This window comes from Durio zibethinus, chromosome 4, assembly GCF_047325235.1.
Source record: "Durio zibethinus cultivar Kanyao isolate XHJ-2024 chromosome 4, ASM4732523v1, whole genome shotgun sequence".
Taxonomy (NCBI): domain Eukaryota; kingdom Viridiplantae; phylum Streptophyta; class Magnoliopsida; order Malvales; family Malvaceae; genus Durio; species Durio zibethinus.
Genome location: NC_143165.1, coordinates 5,956,428 through 5,973,296, shown reverse-complemented (window position 1 = coordinate 5,973,296; position 16,869 = coordinate 5,956,428). Strand labels below are relative to the sequence as shown.

The 16,869-nt window shown below is 29.8% G+C and overlaps 2 pseudogenes across 1 annotated transcript; both read right to left on the bottom strand.

Annotated features, from left to right (window-relative positions):
- Positions 1–167: 167 nt before the first annotated feature.
- Positions 168–7,225, bottom strand: LOC111288535 (AT-hook motif nuclear-localized protein 1-like; annotated as a pseudogene).
- A 2,723-nt stretch (positions 7,226–9,948) lies between these two features.
- LOC111287845 (pentatricopeptide repeat-containing protein At1g01970-like) lies at positions 9,949–12,841 on the bottom strand (annotated as a pseudogene). The gene is made up of 2 exons (XR_016341417.1): positions 12,122–12,841; positions 9,949–10,886 (listed from the first exon to the last, which is right to left on the bottom strand). The product of XR_016341417.1 is annotated as a pentatricopeptide repeat-containing protein At1g01970-like (transcript).
- Between the last annotated feature and the right edge of the window lie 4,028 nt (positions 12,842–16,869).

Sequence of the window (16,869 nt, the reverse complement as noted above, 5' to 3'; positions counted from 1 at the left end):
CAAATCTAGGAAAAGTTGTCTTTGCCTAAGACATCAAAACCAAGCTGGGTATCAGGAATGCTAATCCTACAGTAATATTCAAGAACAAATAAACTCCACTCTTTGTAGAAAAAAAAAATGGTATTGATCTAGTTAGCCTCTAAAATGAATGGTTGTGATTTATCAAACTAACCTGCAAGCAAAGAAATGTTAATATCAGTTGTTGAATTTCTTAGCTCTTGTATGGTGGTTCAAATTTCTCTTCGGAATGTAGCGGTAGCAAAGTTTGATTTCAAGCCATTCGAGTTTTGGTTCGAAAGTCCATCGATTCCGTCTTCTTTTTCAGCATCTAAAGCGGGTGCAACAATGATATTCGAGTTTGGTGCAACGGTAGCTAATACAAACTCTTTTTTCGGCTTTTTGGATTTTTGGTCATGCTGGTTGCTTGATAAAAAACTTGCTACAGCAACCTAATAATTGAACAAAAAAATTAACCGATGTGCTCTTGATGTCGAAAATTGATCTTTGAGATATAAAGATTAATTACAAATAGAAAAACTCACAAAGAAGATAACTCACAAGAATTTGAATAATGGCTGAATATGATTATTGGATTAAAATGGATAAAAGTTCACCACCAAGACTTAAAACTAAGAGATACAAAAATACTACCCCAAGAATTCTAATTAAGGATACAATATAATAGAAGTTCACCACTCTAAGAAATCCACCTAAGAGATATAAAACTTGAAGGATAATTTAAAAGATTGCTTAAGGATAAAAAAAATTTTATTCTACCTTCTACTAAAGAATAATAGAAAATATATAGGCTAGGAACATCTTTCTAAGCATGAAAACTTTGAGATTGCATTATTAGAATCGTGCCTAAAATCATGAAATTTGCATGTGAACATTATCTGCACATTTACTCCTACAGATTATATGATAATAAATCAGACCACAATTTCATCCATATTTATACTACTCTTTTTTAGCTAGTGTGAACATAATCTTTTTATTTCAACTTACCTTATTTATGCATTAATTTAGTAAATTTAGACCAAGGATAGGTCCATTTTATTTTTGGATAAATCCTCTTTACTCTCAGCCGAAGTTGTAAAATATGTTGACACTCCATGTCAATTTCCTACGATTGAAAAAGACTTATCCTCAAGTCTGAATTAGTCTTTTCGTCATGGTAGGATAACAAATCAGCAACATTGAATGTGAAAGTTACTCCATAAGTGTCAAAAAACATTATTTTATAGGCATTCTCCTTAATGCATTAGAAAATTCTAAATTGACCATTTATTTTAGGTTGTAATCCGTCAAACTTCTTTTTTGGAAACTTTTCTTTATGCAAGTATTCCCATACGAAATCATGTTTTTTGAACTTCACATATCTTCGATGCATGATTATTGTCCTTTTGTATTTCTCATTTTTTTGTAAAATTCTATTCTAAACCTGTGCATGAAATATTTTGATACTCTTGGCTCTTTCTTTTACATCTTCATCAAAATGCTAGTTAGCATAAAATTGAATTAAATCCAAAGGACATATTGCATTCTTACCAAGAACAATTTCTAAAGGGTTGCAACAATGGTTTGACTTGGTAAATGATTGTAGGTAAACTTAACAAGTTCCCATTGTTTTAGTTTTTTTTCAACATAACTGCTCAAGAAAATTTATGTCTTGTTGGGTAAAACAGCTCATGGGATAAGGTCTATGCACTGTTGAATGTCTTTCATTAGTGGTAGACCAATTGGTAACTTTTCTTGAACAATATCTTAAAATTCTACCAATAATAGTTGTATCACTACAAGGGGCTCTTCATTATCTTTATTATTCTCAATCAACACCAGTGCAGACAAAGTATTGCTCATCTTAATTTTCTTTATGTAATTGATCTTGGTAAACAAGCTGCCTTTTTCCCTTTTGGATGATTTTGACATCACTATGGGTTTGGTAGAGCCTAAGATGATTTTGCATCCATCTTTCACAAATGTGTAAGTGTTGCAATAACCATCATAAATAACCCTCTTATCATAATGCCAAGGCCTTCCGAGCAGTAAATGACAAGCATTCATTAGAGTTGCATCATACCATACTTCATCTTTGTATTGCTTTCTTATGGAAAAAAGAACCAAACACCTCTAACTAACCTTGATTTCATTCTCTATCTATAGCCAAGATAGCTTAAATGGTTGGGGGTGATCTACTGCCTCGAGGTCTAATTTCTGCACCATAAAGGTAGAAATAATGTTTTTAAATTTTTCACTATCAATTATAACACTACATACTTTTTCATGGGCATTACACTGAATGTGAAACACATTTTTATGCAACCAATCTTCTTTCTTAGTAGATGTAGTACTCACACTGCATTGTACGACTAAGGATGCTGTACAATCATCATAGGTTACCTCTTCCTCATCTTAAAGGTTTTGATCATTTTCAGCTAGCTTCTTTTCATTTTCCTCTAAATCTTCCCCTACTAGAGTTACAATCTTCTTGTTTGGGTATTTTGAGGCAATGTATCCAAGCCCTTGACATTTAAAACACCTTCTAGTTTATGCACTAGACTGAGGCATGCTTGTTGAGGTTTCATATTTCTTTTGAGGCTACTTTGGAATGAGCTTAAAAAGAACAATAGTTTTGGATGAGGTACCTTTATTGATATAGCTTTTTTATGAACCAAATCTCAAGTTGCTGTCATGGGCCTCCTTTTGTTGTTTATCTACCTTAAAGGCAAGCTTACATATATCATTAAAAGTTCAATAGGGTTGTAGCTGTACCACATTAGTTATCTCAATCTTCAATCCTCCAAGATACCAGACAATAGTCTACTCTTCATGTTCTACCAATTTGCATTTTAACATGAAGTGATCAAACTCAGTCGTATACTTCTCCACTGAAAGATCTTTTTGCTTTAAGTTATGGAACCTAAGAAAGACATATTGCCAAAAGTTGTTTGAGAGATACTTTCTCTTTAACTCTTTTTCATCTTTTCCCAAATTGTAATTTTTCTCCTATCTTCTCTTTCCTTTTACTTCTTCAGATTTTTCCACAAAAAAAATACATGCTTTCTAAGTTTGATGGTCACTAGCTTGACCTTCTGATGTTTAAGGGTTTCACAGTATTCAAATATGCGTTTTACCATGTGTAACCAATTTAAGAATTCTTCAGGTTGCATCTTTCCCTCAAACTTAAGAATCTCTATCTTCGGATTGAATTTACTAAGTTAAAGTTGGTTTCTATGTAGATAGTTTTTTAACTTATTGTGGGTGCGATAGGGTGCTATCGTTAGAATCACTATTGTTTCTATGGTATAGATTGATTTCTTTTTCATCTTCTTCGTTACCTCCTTATCTCTTTTCTCTCTTCTTGTATATGCAGCTGATGTTATAGTTAAAATATTTGTTGCCGTATCTCCTCTATGAGGGTATTCTTTGGGTCAACATTGATAGTTGCTACAAGGTCAGTATTGGCTTCAACCTTTTTTGTTGGTGCTTGACGATGTCAACCTACCATAGCTCTGATACCAATTTGATGTCAGAAATTGATGTTTGAAATGTGGAGATTAACTGCAAACAGAAAAACTCACAAAAAAAATAACTCATAAGAATTTGCATAATGACAAAATATAATTATTGTATTAAAAGGGATAAAAGTTCACCATCAAGACTAGAACTTAAGGGACACAGAAATATCACCCTAAGAATTCTAACAAAAATACAGAACAATAGAAGTTCATTACTTTAGAAAATCCACCTAAAAATACAAAACTTGAATAACAATCTAAAATATTGCTTAAGAATAAAGAAAACTTTATTCTATTTTCTACCAAAAATAATAAAAAATATATAGGCTAGAAACATCTTTCAAAGTATGAGAACTTTCAGATTGTATTGATAGAATTATACCTAAAATCATGAGATTTGCATGTGAACATTATCCGTCCATTTATTCCTGCAGATTATATGATAATGAATCTGACCACAATCACATCCATATTCATGTTCTTCTTTTTCAACTAGTGTGAATACAATCTTTTTATTTCAATCCACCTTATTTATGCATTTATTTAGTGAATTTGAACCAAGAATAGGCCCATCTTATTTTTAAATAAATCTTCCTTAGTCTCGGCCTAAGTTGTAGAATATGTTAATACTCCAGTATCAGCTCTAGACCAAGATTGATTCATGACAAGGCTCTAATCTTTTTAAATTGTTCAGGAAACCACATACTGTCAGGAAATGTTAGAATGGCTAAAGATCGATTATAGTTTTCTACAAATTTGACACAAGTTTCATGCATGTTTGTTGGCTGATGCAAATTCTTGTTCTTTTAGACAAGGATCACTATGTTTGAACAGATGCTCAACATATTGCTCAAACTACTGGTAGAATCACTGGCGGCGAGAGAGGCCACCACAAGAAAATTTAACACTAAAATGCTTACCTGTACATGACTAGCAGCTACCAAAGCCCAGCAACTCCTCCCCCTAAAACACAACCATCAAGGCTTGCCAAAGAGACACTCATCCCACCAGATCGACTTCTTGTTCCTTGCCTTTCTGTAGGCATGAAGGATCTGGACAAGGAAAGTATCTCTAAGCGACCCTACATGAAAATAGGAAAGACGAGGGTATCATGGATTAGAAAATCAAAAAAGCATAGATGTTAATGTATGAACAAACAAGTCATCTTTTTCTATGTTTCTTCCTCTCGTGTATACGAGCCATTGGTTACTAAGACTAATCCTACAAACTTTAGTCGATGCATGGTAACATATCTCTCATCATAATTGCAAGTTATGCCCCTTCCTATCCCTTCAAACATCATGCAACGAACCTTGATTCACATCCTAGAATCAAACACATTATAGATATACTACAGTTTTTGTAAGAATAACAATCTTTGCATACAGCAGCGAGAAACGAACTTACAATACAAAACTATAAATATTATTGGAAGCTCCAAATATTTTGAAATGTGATGGTAAGTTCTAATTTGTTTAACCTCGTACGTCAAAGTACCCCCTGAAGAATCGGGTTGACGAAGTGTAACATTTGAAATTACTCCATTAGCAAATAAGATGCAAATAGCTCTTGGTCCTTGTTGAGAAAAGGATATCACCTTCATCGTTGCATCCTTAAACACCAAAGAAAATCGACAATTACGTAATGAAAAATGTAGATTTACTGATAAAGAAACCCTCCTGAATATGGAGTAAAGAAAAGAATAGGTAAAAGTGCCACCCTAAACTTGTCTTTAACATGAATCTCATAGTTTAAGAAGCGAAACTATGATAACAAACACCGTAGAGACCGGCAAATTCTCCCCAAAAACAATACAAAGTTTCATGGTTTGACAGTGGCCATGTGTCAAGGACTAAGGTTTAAAAATATGAACAAGGAAAAGATCCAACACAATTTGAAAGACACTAACAGCCACAAAAAGAATGGACCCAGGATGTCTGCATAAGTCTTCGAGTTTTGACAATGATAGAAATGGATCACAAGAATGTTTCCGTCAAAAGTAACAAAGCCACTCTTCTATCTCTTTCCCATATCAAAGCGTACCTCACCGGCATTGACAGTGATGACATGTGGCGTAAAATTTGTTCCTACAGACGTAGCCCACTCACCTACAAAACAGTTAAGGAACATCGGTAAATATGGAATTTTGCTCTTTAAGTAAAAAAATTATGTACTAATATGCACTTTAGCCATGTTTGTGAAACCAGAAACATAGGTCTACACATGGCTGAGATTTGGCATGAATTCAACGAAGGATTTCAACTCGGAACCAGCAACGTAGCCGTTTAATACTTCAGGAAACCAGATTCCATAAGGTCAAGAACAGAAACATATTTTCTGTCTGCTTAATCCTTGGTAACAAAAAGGAATTACCGATCAAGCAATCTTGCTCCTCTAACAAGTTTAATTCTGTTTCTATGTATCATTGCGAGCATCTTGAATAATCCTCGATGAAAAGGCCACAAGAAGAATATTCCTCAACCTCTCAAGTCACTAGTCACACCAACCACACAAAAACGCCACTTTTTCATTCACAAAACCGGCATTATACTTCCAAATCTGAAGAACAGCATCTCCGACAAGGGTCCCGCAAAAAGGTTCAACAAGTACTATTAAGGAGTGACTTCATATATGGAATCTTTCAAAGAGGCACTCACGATTTCTGAATCAATCAGAGTGACCGGTTTCGAAACCCTGGTGCAGGACTAATTGCACTTAGTTTGAACCATACTCCAAGAAATAGAAGCAAGAAACAAAACAGAAACCAGAAACGTTACTATCCACTACCGAATCTGAACAACAGCATCTCCAATAAGGTCACACGAAAAAGTTCAACAAGTATTATTAAGGAATGACTTCACATATGGAATCTTTCAAAGGGGCAATCAGCAATTTCCGAATCAATCAGGCGACCGGTTTCAAAACCCTGGTGCATGTCTAATTGGCAATTGCACTTAGCTTGAACCATACTCCAACAGAAACCAGAAACATTACTATCCCCTACCAAATCTATAACATGAAATTCACACCATCCTCATCGATTCTTCGTAGCGAACTTAAACTAAGACAACAACATGCTAAAATTTGAAGTAAAAAACAAACAAACATACAACTTCTTTCAAAAGGGCTTATTAGATATTACCTAAATTCTCCATTTCCATTCCCTTCTGATAACCACTGCCTTGCCCTCTTCCCCGCTTTCCTCCACCAGAGAACTCGCCTCCTCCAGGCTCGACAGATGAGGCAATAGGCATTGGCGACAATGCCATTGCCATTGTCTCATCTGGTCCATATTTCCTAGGCCTACCTCTCTTCTTCTTTTTCATACTACCAGTTAATCCTACACTAACTGGAGAAGCCTCCACCGCCATTGAGCCGCCACCAATCTGTCTAGCGTTATCTGTCCTTGGCGCCATCTGATAAGCTGATGGAGCTTCTGCTCCTATCACTGTAACACCTGGATTGGCTTCCATGCATATAAGGCAAACAAAGCCACCTAGAAAACAGAAATCCATCAATCAAAAATCATAAAACAAACAATAAAAACAATATCCTCAGAGTAAACCCAATAAGAAAAAACTACTAAAACCAGTGCTCTCTTTCACTTGCAGCTCAAGCAGAGATTAGTCCAAATTTGAAATTCATTAAAAATTCAGAAAAATAATCCCCAGTGACAATTGTAATAGATTTAAAAATATTCAAAAAAAAAAAAAAAAAAGCTAAAACTTCTAAACAAAAAATCCTCAAAAAAAAATTTAAAGATGAAAAGAAGAGATACAAGTGAAACTACTTGTACTCAAACTTCAGCTTTTTGTTTAGATCCTCAAATCAAACTGTAACTCAACCAAAAATGAAAACTTTAATTTTCATTTCAAAGAAAAAAAAATAGAAAATCATTAAAGCATGGATTTTTATACAAAAAAATGTAGAGATCATGACCTGTACCGTATCAGTACGGCCACTGACACTGTTCCTCTCAGACTTGTTCACATTTTTCAAGCAAGGTACTTTCAAAAGCTTATTCTTGTCAATCAATCAGATTTTAAAAAAAAAAAAATCTAAAGATTAAAAACACAAACACTGGGTTTCAGTTTCAGAAAACCATTGGCCGTCGTTTCATTTTCCTTGTCTGGACAGAGATTTTTTACTTTAGAAAGGTGAAAAATTACAAAATATGAAAAATAAAAAAGAAATTAAAAATAAAATATTTTTAATAAGGGTTAAAAAAATTATTAATTATTAGGTAAATTGATAACCTCAATATATAAATTTTGGTTAAGAAGGAATTTCATGTCCGTGAGAGGGGAAATTGAATTAAAATGGAGTTAAAATAGTAATTTAGTAAAAATTGAGAAATAAGGCAGAAAAGCTAAAGCGAAAAAGTAAAAAGCTTTTCTAAAATATATGTATTCGTGTCTTCCAATTAAAGCAGCAAAGTTGGCAGTGAAATAATCCGATGATTAGTGTATTTATATTATATAAAATATTAAAATTTATATACTTATATTATATTTTACTTAAAAATTATGTTATAATTTATATTGTTTTTTTTATTTTATTAAATTTATATATAATTATTATAAAAATTTTAAATTATATTATTTTTATATTTTTTGTATCATATAATTATATTATATTTTAAATAATTATTAAATGACATGCTTTTTGTCCTTTTTTACAAATAAAATATGAACTTCTTATGCTTATTTTCTTCATTTCAATTACATTATTTTATATTCAATCGGATAATTTAAATATGATATAATAATATTATACAAAAATAAAATTAAAAAATAATATCATGTAAAATTTTAATAAAAATTAAACATAATTTTTAAAAAAATATATGATCGGAACTTTGTTTTTTTTTTTTTTTTTCGCTTGTTTGTTATTTCATTTCTTTCTTTTTCCATTGTGTTTTTATTTTTATTTTTTTGTTTTTGGTTAATAGCATTTCTGATTTTTTTTTCTTGATAATTCAGAAACCATCAAGGGTTCTTTTGCCATTTATGGTATATCCTTCAACCGCTAGAGACTATACCAATGACAGCAGTCTATGAATTGCTAAGAAAAACTTTTTGAAGTGTCTGCAAGAATATGAGTGGTTGGTGTTACGATTAGTAACCTTTATCTTAATTTATATATTCATAAAATATTAAAATTTATGAATTTATATTATATTTTATATAAAAATTATGTATAATAATTTTTGTTACTATAAATATATAAAATAATTTTTTTATTTTATTAAATGTATATATAATTATTATTATAATTTTAAATCGTATTACTTTTGGGCAGACCCTTTATCAAAGATTATTTTATATATAAGGTGTCTCCAACTTGGCTTGACCATGGTTTGGAAATTTTAGATTTGGCTGAGCACTTATTTCAAGGAGGCCTTTGTTAGGGGTTAGAAAAAAAATCGTGAAAATAAAAGATTATTCGAAATTTCAATGTTTAATTTAACTTATTTTTTATTCGATTTGAATTAATTAAATATTAAATATAAATATTAAATTTATACAAAATTTTATATCGAAATGTGAAAATTTAAATTAAAATAAATTATATATTATTATTAATTTTTATATATTTTTTAATTTTTTATAAATAAAAATATGTATTTTATATAAATCTATTTAAATATATTAAAAATTTTATTAAAATAATATATAAAAAATAAATAAATTAAATTAAAAAAATCGAATCAAATTTCATCTAATTTAAACCTTTATCATTTATAATCTTCCTCTTTTACGAGTGCTCGATAGAATTGATGAAATTTTTAATACATTAAAAATGATTAAAAGTAAAAACAAAATCAGGGAGGAATAAGTTCACTTAATTATTTTAAATAATATATCATGACATGATATAAAAATAATATAAAATATAAAAATAATTTAAAATTTTAATAAAATTTTCAAATCATAATTTTAATTTTACCACTATTGTTGTACTCAATATTATCATTATTGAATATATCAGTAAATTGTTATACTTAATTTTACCGTTGTTGTTATGTTTGCATTCACATAATTTTTTCATTAATTTGAATCTTATCACTATAATACTTAATTTAACCGTTCTAGTAATTAATCTTACTAACATAGCCTATTTTAATTTCACCAAAAACCAATTTCATTGTGATCCAAATGTATCATATATTACTTACTAGAACATTCTTGATAAGAATTATTTACATTGCTGCCAGGGAAATCAAATTTTTAACACAGAAATATTTGTATATCCTTGTCATATATATGTCATAATTCATATCAATATGAAAAATATAAAACATATTTTTTATTGTTAATTAAATCATTTTTCCTAAAATTTTAAATTATACCATTTTTATTTTTTTATCATTTTCACGTCATGTTAAATTTTCGTATTTTAAATTATCGAATCTAATAAAATTACCTAAAACAAAAACGTAGGTGTACTAGTACTACCAAAACAAATATATTTATATACAGAGGCTGCAGGAACAAGACAAATTACCAAGTCAATTTAACTAGTTCTTACAACTTGGCCACAAGATGATATCTGAAAAAGAAACTAAAGATGAATGTTTTAACACCAACCGCTATTGGTTTCTTTGGCTGCAAATTCTCTCAACACAAGTTCCACCTGTTCAACTACCCCAAGCATTTTAAACCATTGAGCAAGGACACCTGAAGCTTCTTTCCCTATCACAATTCCATCTCTCTCCAAAGCCACCAGAAAATCCAAGGCCTCATTGAGCTTGTTCTGCTTTTCATAAGCAGTCAACAGCAGAGCTACACATTTATCAGTAGGCTCAACACCAGCTCTCCTCATGTTTTCGAATGCAATACGTGCTTTTTCGCTTTGACCTGCCACTTGATAGGCATTTATCAGGAGCCCACAAAGCCTGGCATCAGGAGAAATACCGGCAAGCTGAATGGCATCAAACACTCTTTGTGCACCTTTGGCATCACCAAGCATGGAGTATGCTCTCAGTAGTGCCTTGTAAACCTCACTTCCAGCATAAATCTCCAGGGAATCCATTTCTCTAAGCAAAACCTCCCCTTGTTCAGGCATTCCAGCTCTGATGTAGGCCATAATCATCGAGCCATATGATCTTTTATCCAGTTGTTGGCCGAGCAGCTTAATCTCTTCAAAGGTTTCCTCAGCCAACTTAAGATTTCCAGCCTTGCTGTACATGTGAACCATGGTTGTTAGAGTTACCTGATCACAGATGAAACCTCTTCTCTTCATGGCAACAAGAATGTTTTCAGCTTCTTGCAGCCGGTTTTGCTTCCCGTAACCATGGATTATCTTAGTGTAATCGCGAATATTGGCTTCAAAAGATTCTTCAAGTAGGGCAAGCTCTGCCACCTAGACAAAGAACAATGAGACATGAATCAAGCATAAGCTGTACAAACATCATTTCCTTATTTCTGATTGTCATTTGCATGTCAGGATCTTTGAATTCAGAACCGAACAAAGTAACAAGCTAGTAATGGAAAACAAGTAACTTTTACTTCACCTCATAAATATGCCACTGAGATTTGAATTGGGATATATAATCCCTAAGTAAGTTCACCGGCAGAAGCTCTATTACTATTATTATAGAGAGGTTAATGAACCTGTAAAAACCAATATTCGCAGACCAGTTCTGTATGCAATAGCTTATTCTAGTCCACAAATCATACAGGCATCTTAACATTACACTAGCATATGCTCTCCTAATGCCCTCTTCTTCATTCTTACCAATTCCGAATTGAGCAGAGCAACTAGCTAGAAAGACCAAAGGAACAATGAATGAGAGTTCAACTCAATTGGTTCATGCAATTATTTTTACATGTTTGGAAATCAAATCATAGCATTTGTAACCCTTTCATTGCTTTAGCTTCCTTTTGACAAATAAAGAACAATCATTCTTGTTAGAGACATTTATGGTCTAGAGGGCAAAATAGCCATTTTCTCTCAGACTAAGAGTCATCAACTAGATGGGGACAATATCGTTATTTTGACTCAAGCTGACATGTCAAACCAACCTGAAGCCTCAGGTCCCATGTCAGCTTGGCCACCCCAACTTACCATGTCAAAACACAAGGTAATGCTGACTTATCACCTCTCAATTGGTTATTGATTGCCAAATTAGGTCGGACCAGCAACGTCAGCCTAGCTCTAGCCCTAGCCCTAGCCCTAGCCCTAGCCCTAACCCTATCATTTGGAGCTCCGGCCACCCAAGCTCGACATTCTCACCATACAGGTATAAATAGCCACTCTCTCTTAGGTACTATTGATTTAATTTACTAGTTTTCAATTACCAAGTTTTCTCTCCCCTTTCTTTCCGAGTACTGACTTAAACGTGGAACAAGAACGCGGGAAAAACCTCTGACTTTTGCTATTAGCTGACCTTGATTTTAGATTTTTACCTTGTCAAGACAGCTCGCTACAAACAATTCCATTTCAATTACATTTCATAATTATGTTATGAATAGAGTTGGGACTGACAATTTCCATGGAAAGTACAGTTTCCTAACATTCTATTCCTATTACTACAACTAATTCACATCCTCAAAATACATATAGAAATCATTTGAAAAGTGAAATGTAAACTGTACCTGAAAATAAAACGGATGTTCCATCATCTTCATTTCTTTAAGAACCACAAGCCAGTCAGCTCTTCTGGGCTTCATGACCTTAACCCAAACACCCAACAAATCCGACAAACACCCTTTTTCAGGACAAAAACAAATAATCTGCTTCATCAAGCCTTACATCGCTTGGTCATCTTGAATGGAAGTTTGGTTATTGCTTGTTTCTGTTCTTCTGTGATGTTGGGACCAATATCAACCCACTTAAAACTTCTTCTTTCTTCGTTTGTTTCTGTGATGAAGGCCATTTCAGGCTGATTATTGGCTTTGCAACAACTGAATTTTGCTGCTTGTAACCTGAATAACAATGGGTTTCTGTTTCCCAATGATCGTGGGTGAGTTTGCTTGTCGGTAAATGGGCATATTGAGTAAGAACAAGAAGGTAAATTGCAAGCAGAAGTGACCATCATCACAACCAAAAAATGAAGAAAATCAAAGATCCAATATCTTAGAAGGCTTAAGCAATTGAGATGAAAGGATGCGATTACGGTTTTGAGAAATTCTTTAGTTTTCTTGAGTGCTGAGATTTCAGGGGCGGAACAGCACTTTGAATGAGATCAATGTAGGCTTTGGGCTAAAGCCCATAGTAAAGCACAAAGGCTCCATGAACATAAGTAGATGATAAGAAATGTAAATTGCCAGGCTTATCTCTGGCATTGCTTTTAAGAATCGAGTTGATATACTCTTATACTTTCAGTTTGGTTCGACTTAAAATTTTATATCTCGAAATTTAAAACAAAATCAATTCAGTTTTGTTTTTAATATTCAAGTTTGATTTGTAATTTAATTAAATCATTCGAGTTTGGTTCGATAAAATCATAAATAATGATATTAAATATTAAATATTTATTATTTATTAATATATTAAATATATAAAAAATATAAAAATATAATTAAATTCGATTACACTAACAAATTTTTTGAATCAAATATTAAATTATTTAAATTTTACTTAATTTATTATTTAAATAATTCAAATTCAAATTCGATAATAATATAATCAAATTTAAATTATTTTTTAGATGAATCAAAATAATTCCAAAATAATTTGTTTATACAAGTAATTACGAGAGACTAGATGAGCATTTATTAATAGAAACTTTAATCAAAGTTAGGGCCCATAACCAATTAGGCTTGGCCTTAAAATCTAAACGAAAATTTGAGCTAAATCAGACAAGTTTCATGTGGGAGTATTTCATCTATAATTTTTTATTATAATATTATAATTATTCAATCATAATTCTAAATATAAATTTCATATAAAAAATTTTAATAGTCTCCACATAATTTTAAATTATAATTAATTAATTATACTACAATTACCATAAATGATATTCTCTCGTTTCATGTACCCTTTGTTCTTTTTCAAAGCAAGGTACAAATTAATTTTATTAATGGAAGAGTTAACCTATACAAAAAATCCTAAACCTTGAGACATTTGGTTATTTGAGGTATATAATTTAGGAAAAGCCCTTTTTGGATAGATTTTTTACAAATGAAAATTTTAATTTATCAAAAAAAAGCAAAAATAATGCTACATATCAAGACTATGCTAGCCAATGTGGTTAATGTACAAAAAATCATATGTAAAAAAAATTTATATTTGATACATTATCAATATATAAATTTTATATAATATCAATAAATCTGATGAGATAACTTTATTAATGAGTAAATATCAATATTTAAAATAAATGTACAAAAAATAATTTTTTAAAAAATTTACTCATTAATAAGGTAGCATCATCTAATTCACATAATGAATAAAAATGCATCATTTGATTCATTAATAGTGTATAAAATTTATATTCTAACAGTATATCAAATATAATCTAAATAAAAAATAGTCATGTTTGCCACAAGTTATACAAAGATTTCTGTTAACATGGTGTGACACCCTAATCCCATATTGGGATAATTCGAGATTTTGCTATGATATATGTATGTAGAAATTTAAACCAAATTTGTGATGTATCTTTTGTGGGATAAAACTGTAAAGCTTTCAAGTCAAAGCGAACAATACCTTACATGTTGGGTACGAATCTTCACAAATAATATCAGAACAGTTACCAGTCAAACGAAAACTAGTGCTACATCATGAGAACCACTTTTAGAATCCTATGAAAACTAAGTGCTACACGGTGAGAACCACATCTAAAATCTCATTATTTAATGTGATCCTATGATCTGTGTGTTTTGTGTTGGGATTGCTTAATGCTTAGTGTAATTCAATAAATATATTAATTTCAAGCTAACAACTTCTTTAAAATGATTTAAGACTTGCATGAAAGATTATTTCAAGTTTCTATATAACTAGTTGTTCCTTTTCCTTCGTAATTGATAAATAAAAGCACTCCAAACAATCTTTAAAATAGTAATAAAATTTTTTTTATATAGGAGGTTTTAGATAGATTTGCTTTTATGTTATTGCCATCATTTTTTAGTTCAAGCACCGTTCAAACTTTATTTTGAGTTCTCAAAACACATGAAGTAACTTGTACCATTTCATTGTTTTCGTAATAGGCATGTTGGATGCTATCATCTTGTTAAAATATTGGGTTAGTTTTTAAACTTCCCTTGTTTATCATCCTTGTCAAGCAACAACATATAGAATGATAAGATAATTTATAAACCTTTTATGGGACATTTGATTTGGACGAACATAATTTAAAAAAAAAAAAACTTTATTTTTTGTAATTTTATTTTTTTTGTTTAGTTCATGAGAATGTAATTATTGAAAATTTTTAAAATTCTCAATAGTGTCAAAAAGTGAGAAATTAGAGAAAAATAAAAATTTTTTCTAATTTGCCCTCACTTAATTGTATTTTTAGATTATATAGATAACATTATATACTTTAAAAATATAATATTTTTTATAAAATATTATGAAAATAAGTTTTTCTTAAAATATTTTAAACAAAGATCACAATTGTAATACAGTGTTATTGAAATCCTCACAAAGTTACGATTAAAAACACAATTTTTGTTGAAAAAATAAAAAATATTATATTTCATAATTCATTAAAGATTATGTTTTTAAAATAAAAAATACGATCTTTATTAAAAGTATGAAAAAAATATTTTCTAGAATTTAACAAAAGCAACGTTTTTCAGATAAAAATGTGGCCTTTGTTAAAAAAGCGACATTTCTTAAATAAAAATGTAGTTTTTGTTGTAAACATGAAAAAAAATATTTTCTATAATTTAACAAAGGCGATGTTTCTAAGATAGAAAACGCTATCTTTATTGAATTAATGATGTTTCTAAAATAAAAATGCAATCTTTTTATTGAAAACATGAAAAAAAATACTTCTAGAACTCAACTAAAACAACATTTATAATATCGAAAATATAGTTTTTGTTGAAAATATGAAAAAAATATAGTTTTTGTTGAAAATATGAAAAAAAAAATATAATTTTCATAATTTAATAAAAACGGTGTTTCTAAAATACGAACATAGTTTTTATTGAAAAGAAAACATTTTTAAGATAAAAATACAATTTTTATTAAAAACATGAAATATATATTTTTTAAAATTTAATAAAGTTAATGTTTCTAAAATAAAAACGTAATTTTTGTTAAAAACACGACTTTTCTAAGATAAAAAATAAAAAATTTGTTGAAAATATAAAAAATAAAATGTAAAATATCTTTATTTAATATTATTATATATAAAATTTAAAATATATTTATTTAATATTATTATACATAAAAATTGTAGCTCCTGAAAACCTCTGAGTGAGGGGTTTACCCCTTATTCCAACCATTATGTCAACCTTACCATGAAGGTCGATTCCCATATTTTTTCTACATAGGGACAATAATTTTAGGATAATAATTAGAATTGTAAAATTATATTTATTGAAAATATAAAATCTATAAATCAAATGTTCTCTTAGAATACATGAAACAACAAAAAAACATCTTTTCAAAGGTATCATTATATTGTCCATTGGAGACAATTTCTTACCATGAATGCATGTTATTTTTCTTTATACCTTGCCCTAGCATAAATAATTAAAACCATAAAGTTTCTAGATTATGCTAAATTATAATTAATATATTACATAATTAATAATCTTATGATTTGTTGGTAAAATATTATATTCTTAATTTTAGTAATTAGGATTCAATTTTTAATTATCTCAAGCAAAACAAATTGATTATGTAAAATTTTTTTATGGGTTTGAAAAGTAATAATTAGTCATTCTCATTATTAGTAATAATATTGTATGTGGATATGGTTTAATGATATGATCAACTTGTTCCTTGTAAAATAAAAAAAAAAAAAAAAAACAAATTTAAGATTGAGAATAAATCGATATTTGAATCTATTGGTATGAGTTTTTTTTTTTTTTTTTTATGCTTGAACGTTATATGTTTAAATGAACTCATGCATGTAATTTTTTTTTTAATAAGGTAAATAAAAGGATAAAAAGATTAAGAATATATTAGGAAATTGAAAAAATAAGAATATATTACTTAATTCAGTTAATCAAACGGTGATGCTTAACCCCGATATTCAAACTTTTATAAAGAGTTATTACACTTTATTATATTATATATATTATATTTCTTCAAAAGTAATTTTATTTATCTAATAAGTAATTTTTTTTCATTTCAATTTAGGATAATATCTGCATTCAATAAGAAGATAAAGAAACAAAAATAGATGTCATTATCGGTAAATGTGAAATATATTATTTTTATGCTG